Source organism: Ambystoma mexicanum, chromosome 7q, assembly GCF_040938575.1.
Source record: "Ambystoma mexicanum isolate Mex_15411 chromosome 7q, UKY_AmexF1_1, whole genome shotgun sequence".
Classification (NCBI taxonomy): domain Eukaryota; kingdom Metazoa; phylum Chordata; class Amphibia; order Caudata; family Ambystomatidae; genus Ambystoma; species Ambystoma mexicanum.
In genome coordinates, this window is record NC_090941.1 from 1,050,702,292 (window position 1) to 1,050,714,871 (window position 12,580).

Below are 12,580 nucleotides of genomic sequence, written 5' to 3' on the forward strand. Positions count from 1 at the left end.
GAGTGTTGCTACTTTCAAATTCTCCTTAATAGCTTACCTGTATTACTTGCTTACTAGAAGAAAGCCTACCCAACAGCGTAACTGTGCTATAGTTTCAACTAAATAGGCCGCCTAATCTGCATATCCTAGGGCTAGCTAAACTTCAAAACGGCGTAATATCTGCAAGCTAGTACAAATAGTACACTAAAACCTAGAATAAGTGAATAATATCACCTGGCTTCTTAGCCAGGCTATTACCTGAATTCAAGACTACTCACTGACAGTGATACAGCCGAACTTAGAAAGTCCAATAAATTGTAAGCTGCACTTGAGACTACACCTAACAGCTCGTACCAAACATGAGTGCACCCACTCCACCAGAGTCAGTCGGAAACTACCACCATGAACCGCCCCCACTTCCTGATCTGCCTTCCCTCCCATCACCCCCTCCCCAAATCATCCCACACTCCTTTGCACTCCGTAACATTCGCCTTTCCAAACACCAAGCCAGAGGGGCACGATGGTGAGCCAACCCCCCTAAAACCACTCCTTCCCTGAACTCCACCACCAACCAGCCTACGTTAACCATGCCCGCTCCACTCACTATCATAGCGGGCTCACCCCGACCTGCAAGCATCCACCCCCCGCCATGCCCACAAACCCCCACCCCTTCCCCCCTGAACGCACCCTTCCCCCCCCCTAAAAACTGCACGCCTAGCCTTAGCAAGAACCGAAGCCGGATCCCTCTCCCCCTCTGACCCCGCTACCCTCTCCCACACTCCAATCGCAATAAAGAAACTAAAGAGGAAATGCACCGGGTCCCCCTCAAACTCTCAGCACTCTTCGCTTGCCCTGTCTCGACCCACCACCTCCTTCCCCCAATCACCTCCTTCCCCCGTAGATTCACCCTTCCTGAAACCCCTCTCCCTCGACTTCTCATCAACTGCAACTGAAACTCCTAACAGCCCACACCCCACCCTCAAATCCCCTGAGCCAAACCCGATCATCCTAACACACGCAGCCTCCCAATCCCGCCCGAAACCTGCCAATTCTTCTGCTCGCCCACTATTCCCATCGATCAGCTCCTGCCCTACCCCTCTCCCTCTCCAGCTTCCTCTCTCTCCGCTACCACCCCCTTCCGCTCCTGTTCCGAGACCAACCTCAACCGCCGATGTGAACTGCATCCTATTTAATGCCCGATCTATAGCAAAAAACAGATACTCCATCTTTGACCTCCTCGCCTCTGACAAACCAGATCTGGTTTTCATCACCGAAACTTGGTTCTCTGATGACTTCGCCCCAATCGCCAGCGAAGCCTTCCCCCCTGACTACTCCCTCATCCCACTGAACCGTCCCACTAGAGGAGGGGGAGTAGCATTCATCTTCAAGTCTCTCTTCCACGCCACAATCATCGACAACCAACCTTCCATTCCTGCCTGCGAATCACTCCTTGTTAAACTATCCCTCTCCCCGTCGATCTCACACAGCTTCCTAATAATCTACAGGCCCCCTGGCTACGATAGACAATTCACAAACAACCTCTGCGACTCTATTGCCACCCGTCAACTAAACCATCCAAACCTCACCCTTCTTGGAGACTTCAACATATGGCTCGACACCCCCACCAACGCTATGACTCACTCTAGTTGACGGTTTAGATGCAATTAACCTCCAACTCCACATAAATAGCGTGACTCACTATAAAGGACACACTCTTTATGCCATCTTTAGCTCCAACACCCGGATTCATCTAAACCCCCCCACCCCTATCATCTGGTCCGATCACTTAATTCTCTCTTTCGCCATTCGAACTTCCAACCCCCGTCCCGTACTCGAATCTGAACCACCGAATCTACGCAAATGCTGGAAAAAACGAATAATCGTCCCAGACCTAGCCGACTGACTCCTCCAGTCTCCACCACCTACTTGCCAACTCAATAAACAACGAACCCCTGACGCCTTTGACTCGTGGCTCAACACATCTCTAATGCGGCTCACACCCCCTTGCAAACTGTCAACGCGCTGTGGCCTCTTCCCCAGATGGTTCACTCCTAAGTTGAAGACCACTAAACAACTATATAAATACCTGGAACGCAAATGACAGAAAAACAAAACCAAAGAGAGCAGGGCCACCTTGGCCCGACACCTCTATCAGCACAAGGCCAAAATCCGGAAAGCAAAAAAAGTCCACTACAACTCCCGAATCCTAAACTGCCAAAACTCAAGCAAAGAAATAAACAAAATCATCTCGGAATTCACTAAACTGGCTTGCACCGCGACCGTCCCGACCCCCTCACAATCACTGTGTGACTCACTCTCCCTCCACTTTTACACAACGGCTCTCGAAAGAACAAATACTCTAGCCACCAAACTGGCTCTCTTACAGCCACCAGGCAATACTCCTCCCATATCGGCAAGCCCACCAGCTGCGACCACTATGCAACTAACGTTCGAATCCTTTAGTCCAATATCACCTGAACAATTTCTCAAACTCCTATCTGTCCGCAAATCATCTGGCTCTCCGCTGGACCCTTGCCCAGCCAGAACCCTCAAAGAGATCTTCACTTCCTCCTGTGCAGGAGAACACGCAAGATCCATCATAAATACCTCCCTTTCCTCTGGTATCTTTCCCGACGCATTCAAAATGGTTCATGTCAAACCGCTAATTAAAAAACCTTCCCTCTACCCTCTCGAGTCTAAAAACTACCGCCCCACCTCAAACACCAGATTCCTTGCCAAACTCATTGACCGAACCGCCTACTCCCAGATAAATGCCTTTGTCGAAGCCAACAATCTCCTAGACCCAGCACAATCAGGTTTCAGAGCATGTCACGGAACCGAAACCACCCTAACCTCAATCTGGGATGACCTTAAAATGACGGCAGACTCAGCGGGATGCCCCAAACTAATTCTTCTTGACCTATCCGCTGCCTTTGACACAATTAATCACTCAATCCTCCTAGACTGCCTCCACTCCCTAGGAATTTGTGGAACCACTCTTAAATGGATTGCTTCAGTCCTCAAAGATAGGTACTAAATAACGATTCTCTCCACCTATACCTCCCAATCCCGACCAGGCGACACGGGAGCCCCACAAGGAGCATGCCTATCCGCCCTCCTGTTCAATCTCTACCTGATCACCCTCCCACCAATAATTCGTTCACACAACTAATTCTAAAACTAATGAACTCAAAACCCAACTCCTGACCTGGCCTCCTGCCTCCTCAACATAGAATTCTGGATGACCCAAAGCCACCTCCTATTAAACCCCTCCAAAACCGAAATCATGGTATGTGGCAAAACCGAATTTCTTCCGCACCCGATACCCTGGCCACCAGCCATGGGCACCTCACCGACCCCCTGCAACTCAGTGAAAAATCCTGGGTGCACCGTTGACTCTGACCTAACACTCTTGTGCCAAGTCAACAATGTCTCAAAGTCCCACCTTAAAACCCTTAGGCGCATCTTTCCATATCTCTCCTTTCCCAACAGCCTCTCTGTGGTCCAATCAATCTTTATGTCAAGGCTGGACTACGCAAACCCCCTATACCTCAGTTCCACGCGTACCAACTGAATAAACTCCAAAGGGCACAAAACGCTGCAGCCAAAATGATAAGACACCACATCTCCCCAGCCCTTAACACGCTTCACTGACTACCAGTAGCCCGAAGGGTGACTTTCAAAACCTTATGCATCTCCCATCGAGCACTGCATAAAACCGGACCACAATATCTTCAAGACAAGCTAAAACCCTATCACCCCCCACGCACCCTAAGATCAAGCTCAGTCGGCCTGCTAATCATACCTAAGACAAACTCAGTCAGGTTGGGCGAATCATCATTCTCTGCCTTGGCCCCCACAATGTGGAACTCGCTCCCACCCCATATCCGCCTAACTGAGGATTTACGTCCTTCCGCAAACTGCTGAAAACCTGGCTTTTCCCCTAAAACCGACCGGTAGCAAACCAACCCGAACAGACTAACAGCATCTCAATGACATCTATCCAACAAACTACCAGATGCGAGAAATTTACATCTAATAAACCCGAATATAAACTAGAAGGACAAACAGAATTTAACAAGTAAAATAGATCAAAACAGTGAAGTGGATAATAAGAATAAATCATAGGGAAACAATAAAGCGATGTAAACTACTGAAAATGAACATAATGCATGAGGAGCGAACAAAGTGAATGGCGTGGATGAAATAGAATGGATGAAGCGTGTGGAACGATGAATGCGCTGAGTGGAAGAATGAATGAGTGGAAGAACAGATGACTATATAGATTGAATGAGTATGAGTAGATCGGATTAGTGTATAGAATGGATAAACATGTTAAGAGGTTGCATGTGTAGAGCGGTTGCGTGTGTAGTGTGGACGAGCATGTGGCGCGGATGATTGCGTAAATACAGAGAAGCGAATAGAACGCATGAGTGTGTAGAACAGATGAATGGACAGAACGGATGAGCGTACACCGGATGAGTGTGTAGAGCGCATGAGTATGTAGACCAGATGAGTGTGGAATGAGTGTGGATAGCAAATGAGTACAGAAGTGAGGAGAGTGTATAAATCGCTGGAGCAGATGAATGTGCAGACTTGGCGAATGTATAGAGTGAACGAGTGCATAGAGCAGACGAGTGCATCGAGCGGACGAGTGCATAGAGCGGACGAGTGCATAGAGCAGACGAGTGCGGAGAGCGGATGAGTGTGGAGAGATGACAAGTTGAATGCGTGGAAAGCACGAGTGCATAGTGCGGATGAGTACATAGAACAGATGAGTGCGGGGAACAGATGAGTACGGGGAGCGGATGTGTGAGGCGAGCGGATGAGTGAGGCGAGCCGACGAGTGTGAGGAGCGGTTGAGTTGAATGTCTGGAAAGCACGAGTGCATAATAGGGGATGTGTACATGGAGCGGATGTGTACATGGAGCGGATGAGTGCATAGAGCGGATGAGTGCATAGAGTGGATGAGTGCGTAGAGCGGATGAGTGCGTAGAGTGGATAAGTGCGTAGAACAGATGAGTGCGTAGAGCGTTAAAGTAGTGGTAGTCTTACAACCTGATTATGCCAGCACATCGACCCCTCCAACTATACAGTGTTGCTGCCACGCAAATGTGTAAGTGCACTGCTTACAACATGAACCCCCCCACCCCTATCATCTGGTCCGATCACTTAATTCTCTCTTTCGCCATTCGAACTTCCAACCCCCGTCCCGTACTCGAATCTGAACCACCGAATCTACGCAAATGCTGGAAAAAACGAATAATCGTCCCAGACCTAGCCGACTGACTCCTCCAGTCTCCACCACCTACTTGCCAACTCAATAAACAACGAACCCCTGACGCCTTTAACTCGTGGCTCAACACATCTCTAATGCGGCTCACACCCCCTTGCAAACTGTCAACGCGCTGTGGCCTCTTCCCCAGATGGTTCACTCCTGAGTTGAAGACCACTAAACAACTATATAAATACCTGGAACGCAAATGACAGAAAAACAAAAAAACAAAACCAGCCTTTGGTGGGCTTCAGGATTGAAGTCTGCCCTTGGCGTCTGAGTGTCTGGGGTGGGCAGGAAGTGAGGGAGGTTCCCAAAACTCCCTGTGCTTAGTCTCCTAGGAGACCCAAATGCACTCTGGCATGATTGGCTGGCTGACTGTCCGGCAAGGACAGCCACCCTGCTGGGTGAGTGACAGCTAGGCTTGAATGAAAGGGAGATAACTGTTTAAAAGGCGTGTCTCCAGGACTGGAAGGCAGAGTCGACCACTGAAATGAAAGAGCCAAAGACAAGCTGGAAGAGGACGACTGCTGCATCCGCTGGAGCATTGGTTTGCCATGTGAAGCCCTGCTGCAGGTCCGAATTGCCAAACTCCATTCAAGAGAGAAGCTCCTTCAAGGACGGCTTCTTCCTTTGAGTTGGTGGGACCAGGAAAAATCAACTCATAAGACACCTGGATACCATTTTCAAGGCTGGTTAGGTTTAATGATCCTGCGCAGTGCAGGAGTCTCCTGACGTCCTGCCTCTTGTCCCCACGACTGAGGCTCAGGAACAGCAAGATCTGCAGGAACTGCCAGAAACCACAACTTCAGCAACATTTGTTTTCTTCATAAAAAGGTACTGTGCCAACCCGAGTGAGAGAATGTCACTCTTGTGGATAAAGTTTGTGAAACTTTCCCCACTTGCAGGCCTAATCAGCTTGTGACACCACAAATGATTCTTTTTTGCCTAAACCACTACTCAGAACGTTTGCAAAGACTTAACCGTTTGATACCAGAACTGCTCTTTCCTATCCAGAACACTAGCACACTGACTTTGGCCTGGCCTATTGACTTGAATTTAACTATTCTGGTGAACTGAAACTATTTGCACTGCCTAGAAAGTATATTTAATCTATTCTACTTACTTTTGTCCTTTTTGCTCAGTGCAAAGTAACTGAACTGCTATTTGGCTCCTTTTTCAAGGGAGCTCAACCTGTCTCAAGAATTTAGAGTTTTGTATTGAAGTGTATTGGTCTATAATATTAAGTTGCCTTCTTCTAGTGAAATGTTTTATAAATGATTGTGTAAATAAATTAATACATGTTTTACCAAGAAACTTTGAGTAGAAGTGTCTACTTGAACCACTGTGAAAGTCCTTTGTGTAACTACTTGTAATGCTCACATTCACACTTGAGATAAGCCTGGCTGCTCAGCTCGCTACCAATAAACTGTCTGGTACAGACTTATACCAAAGGTTGGTCTTGCTTACACCTGTAGTCCTAAATTTGTGTGGTGGTCCCAGAGGGTACTGCATGCAATTCTGCCTAACACTTATATATGCCGTCCTTATCAGATCTAATGGTTTGCCACTCTATATTCACATAAATCTCTTGACCCCCCAAGGGATTGAATAAACCTAGTCCCTTGATTCTCGATATGGGCCGCAGGTTTCAGGTTTGGGGTTAGACTTATCCCTAGGTAGTCAAAGTACATGACTCTCGGGATTATTACACCGATTGTGCAGATCGGTACCATCATTGGGCTGTTCCTAATTAGATGACAGGACATAACTGCCGACTTAGCTGCTTTGACCTTCAGGTCCAATGACATCATGAAGTGTCCATTCGCTGTGACAAGACGTTGCAAGGCTCTTGGTGTGCATGCGTTCAGAACTATGTCATTGGCGTATGCCAGAACTGGATTAGACTTCCCATACATTTTCGGCACGTCAGTTGTAACTTACATCAAAACCTTCCGCAACCCATTGATGTACAAAGTGAACAAAGCAGGAGCCGTCACGCATCCCTGTTGCACTCCCGCCTGGACCTGGAATTAAGCAGTGCAACCGCCAGAGGATCCACTTCTCACACAGGCCTGGGTGTTTTTATGCAAACAAATCAATATATCTGTTATCCCATCCAGACAACCCCGTGGTCCAAGCACAGCCCACAACCTTTTTCTGATCACTTTGTCAAAGTAACTATTCAATGGATCCAGTCATTGTAATTTTGTACAGCTCTATTTAGTGGCACAGAGGCTCCATAAAAAAACATTTTGGCATGACTCAAAGACTCTGTTTCTTCATCAATTGTAAAGATTCTCATTCACAGAAAATAACTTCTCTGAATAATTAAAATGACTACTCTTTAGAGAAAAGCCATGGTCTCAAAAATTGTGGCTCTCCCCACATAAACGATGTCCTCACTCTCCTTTCCCTTTTAAATTATATATTTTTTCAAGTATCATAGGACTGGTGCTTGAAGTAGAATATAATAATTGGGAACAGGAAATGAGCAGCCTGCTAAAGAAATTCATTTGCATTTTGACTGAAAAAAGAATTACATTTCCATGAAGAAAATTGCAAAAAAAACAAGAACATGTAGAAAGTAGACTATAAGATGACAATCTGGACATAATCCATCACAAAACAATGATCTGCAAAAATGCTTATCTTTTTTTTCACAGAATAACAAAATAAATAAAGAAATATCAAAAGAAAAATCAGAAGAAAATTAAATGTAAAAAGAAAACAGTTAACTCACAAATTGAAAGTGGAAATTAAATGCAATTCTATTTAGTCTTAAAATAGATATATGGAGCGTGAGCTTAAAATTGCCCATTATGAACTATGTTCTTAAAATAAGTTTACTAAGTCATTGCAATAAGGCACTATCTGGGTCAGCAGCTTTCTGAGAGTTGACAAAGAACTGGATTAGTGAATCAGGCCTTGCTTTCCTTCCTTATATATACAAATGAAGTAAAAAGGAAAAAAAAAGAAAATTGAATGCTTTTCTTGAAATTAAAGGATTCATTTGTAAAAAACAAAGTTGAGTTTATCAACAAAAGAAAAAAGTAAAGCAAAATTGAATGCTTTTCTTGAAATTAAAGGATTCATTTGGAAAAATGAAGTTGAGTTTATCAACAAAAGAAAAAAATAAACCAAAATTGAATGCTTTTCTTGAAATTAAAGGATTCATTTGGAAAAACGAAGTTGAGTTTATCAACTGCATGATGATTTTGTGATGATTCTGTGAGAAGTTGAATTTATAAATGAACCCAATAGCCTCTCTGTAAACTTAGAAGTGTACCCAATAGCCTCTCTGTGATCTTAGAAGTGTACCCAATACCCAATAGCCTATCTGTGAACGTAGAAGTGTGACCAATAGCCTCTCTGTGAAAGTTGAATTTAGAAGTCCATCTACAAGTCAAATTTAGAAGTGTGCCCAATGGCCTCTCTGTGAAAGTTGAATTCATAAGTGCTTTTAGAAGTTGAACTCAGAAGTGCATTTAGAAGTTGAATTTGAAGTGTGCCCAATAGCCTCTCTGTGAAAAGTCAAATTTAGAAGTGTACCCAATAACCTCTCTTTGAACTTAGAAGTGTGCCCAATAGCCTCTCTGTGAACTTAGAAGTCGGCTCAATAGCCTCTCGGTCAAAGTTGAATTTAGAAGTGCATCTAGAAGTTGACTTTAGAAGTGTGCCCAATGGCCTCTCTGTGAAAGTTGAACATAGAAGTGCACTTAGAAGTTGAATTCAGAAGTGCTTTTAGAAGTTGAATGCAGAAGTGCATTTTGAAGTTGAATTTAGAAGTGTGCCCAAAAGCCTCTCTGTGAAAAGTTGAATTTAGAAGTGTACCCAATAACCTCTCTGTGAACTTAGAAGTGTGCCCAATAGCCTCTCTGTGAAAGTTGAATTTAGAAGTTGAATTTAGAAATGTGCCAATAGCCTCTCTGTGAAAGTCGAACTTAGAATGGCATCTAGAAGTTGAATTTAGAACTGCGCCCAATAGCCTCTCTGTGAAAGTTGAACTTAGAAGTACATTTAGAAGTTGAATTTAGAAGTGTGCCCAATAGCCTCTCTGCGAAAAGTTGAATTTTGAAATGTGCCCAATAGCCTCTCTGTGAAAGTTGAACTTAGAAGTGCATCTAGAAGTTGAATTTAGAACTGCGCCCAATAGCCTCTCTGTGAAAGTTGAACTTAGAAGTACATTTAGAAGTTGAATTTAGAAGCGTGCCGAATAGCCTCTCAGTGAATTTAGAAGTGTGCCCAATTGCCTCTCTGTGAAAATTTGCATTTAGAAGTGCACCCAATAGCACACCATTGAAAGTTGAACTTAGAAGTGCGCCCAATAGCATACCTGTAAAAGTTGAATTTAGGAGTGTGCCCAATAGCCTCTCTGTGAATCTAGAAGTGTGCCCAATATCCTCTCTGTGAATCTAGAAGTGTGCCCAATAGCCTCTGTGAATTTAGAAGTGTGCCCAATAGCCTCTAAGTAAAAACTGAATTTAGAAGTGCGCTCAACAGCCTCTCTGTGAAAGGTAAATTTAGATCTACGCACAACAGCATACCTGTGAAAATTGAATTTAGAAGTTGAATTTAGAAGTGTGCCCAATAGCCTCTCTGTGAAAATCTGAATTTAGAAGTGTACCCAATAACCTCTCTGTGAATTTGAAATGCGCCCAGTAACCTCTCTGTGAATTTAGAAGTGTGCCCAATAGCCTCCCTCCTTGTGTACAGTTGAAGCAAGAAGTGCACCTAATAGTCTAATATCATCTCTGTGCAAATTGAACCTGAAAGTGTGCCTAATAGCGTGCCCCCGCTGAATTTAGAACTACATTTAGAAAGCCCTCCCAATCTCCACCTAAAGTCCAACTAAAACCATACCTAGAGTGTTGCTACTTTCAAATTCTCCTTAATAGCTTACCTGTATTACTTGCTTACTAGAAGAAAGCCTACCCAACAGCGTAACTGTGCTATAGTTTCAACTAAATAGGCCGCCTAATCTGCATATCCTAGGGTTAGCTAAACTTCAAAACGGCGTAATATCTGCAAGCTAGTACAAATAGTACACTAAAACCTAGAATAAGTGAATAATATCACCTGGCTTCTTAGCCAGGCTATTACCTGAATTCAAGACTACTCACTGACAGTGATACAGCCGAACTTAGAAAGTCCAATAAATTGTAAGCTGCACTTGAGACTACACCTAACAGCTCGTACCAAACATGAGTGCACCCACTCCACCAGAGTCAGTCGGAAACTACCACCATGAACCGCCCCCACTTCCTGATCTGCCTTCCCTCCCATCACCCCCTCCCCAAATCATCCCACACTCCTTTGCACTCCGTAACATTCGCCTTTCCAAACACCAAGCCAGAGGGGCACGATGGTGAGCCAACCCCCCTAAAACCACTCCTTCCCTGAACTCCACCACCAACCAGCCTACGTTAACCATGCCCGCTCCACTCACTATCATAGCGGGCTCACCCCGACCTGCAAGCATCCACCCCCCGCCATGCCCACAAACCCCCACCCCTTCCCCCCTGAACGCACCCTTCCCCCCCCCTAAAAACTGCACGCCTAGCCTTAGCAAGAACCGAAGCCGGATCCCTCTCCCCCTCTGACCCCGCTACTCTCTCCCACACTCCAATCGCAATAAAGAAACTAAAGAGGAAATGCACCGGGTCCCCCTCAAACTCTCAGCACTCTTCGCTTGCCCTGTCTCGACCCACCACCTCCTTCCCCCAATCACCTCCTTCCCCCGTAGATTCACCCTTCCTGAAACCCCTCTCCCTCGACTTCTCATCAACTGCAACTGAAACTCCTAACAGCCCACACCCCACCCTCAAATCCCCTGAGCCAAACCCGATCATCCTAACACACGCAGCCTCCCAATCCCGCCCGAAACCTGCCAATTCTTCTGCTCGCCCACTATTCCCATCGATCAGCTCCTGCCCTACCCCTCTCCCTCTCCAGCTTCCTCTCTCTCCGCTACCACCCCCTTCCGCTCCTGTTCCGAGACCAACCTCAACCGCCGATGTGAACTGCATCCTATTTAATGCCCGATCTATAGCAAAAAACAGATACTCCATCTTTGACCTCCTCGCCTCTGACAAACCAGATCTGGTTTTCATCACCGAAACTTGGTTCTCTGATGACTTCGCCCCAATCGCCAGCGAAGCCTTCCCCCCTGACTACTCCCTCATCCCACTGAACCGTCCCACTAGAGGAGGGGGAGTAGCATTCGTCTTCAAGTCTCTCTTCCACGCCACAATCATCGACAACCAACCTTCCATTCCTGCCTGCGAATCACTCCTTGTTAAACTATCCCTCTCCCCGTCGATCTCACACAGCTTCCTAATAATCTACAGGCCCCCTGGCTACGATAGACAATTCACAAACAACCTCTGCGACTCTATTGCCACCCGTCAACTAAACCATCCAAACCTCACCCTTCTTGGAGACTTCAACATATGGCTCGACACCCCCACCAACGCTATGACTCACTCTAGTTGACGGTTTAGATGCAATTAACCTCCAACTCCACATAAATAGCGTGACTCACTATAAAGGACACACTCTTTATGCCATCTTTAGCTCCAACACCCGGATTCATCTAAACCCCCCCACCCCTATCATCTGGTCCGATCACTTAATTCTCTCTTTCGCCATTCGAACATCCAACCCCCGTCCCGTACTCGAATCTGAACCACCGAATCTACGCAAATGCTGGAAAAAATGAATAATCGTCCCAGACCTAGCCGACTGACTCCTCCAGTCTCCACCACCTACTTGCCAACTCAATAAACAACGAACCCCTGACGCCTTTGACTCGTGGCTCAACACATCTCTAATGCGGCTCACACCCCCTTGCAAACTGTCAACGCGCTGTGGCCTCTTCCCCAGATGGTTCACTCCTAAGTTGAAGACCACTAAACAACTATATAAATACCTGGAACGCAAATGACAGAAAAACAAAACCAAAGAGAGCAGGGCCACCTTGGCCCGACACCTCTATCAGCACAAGGCCAAAATCCGGAAAGCAAAAAAAGTCCACTACAACTCCCGAATCCTAAACTGCCAAAACTCAAGCAAAGAAATAAACAAAATCATCTCGGAATTCACTAAACTGGCTTGCACCGCGACCGTCCCGACCCCCTCACAATCACTGTGTGACTCACTCTCCCTCCACTTTTACACAACGGCTCTCGAAAGAACAAATACTCTAGCCACCAAACTGGCTCTCTTACAGCCACCAGGCAATACTCCTCCCATATCGGCAAGCCCACCAGCTGCGACCACTACGCAACTAACGTTCGAATCCTTTAGTCCAATATCACCTGAACA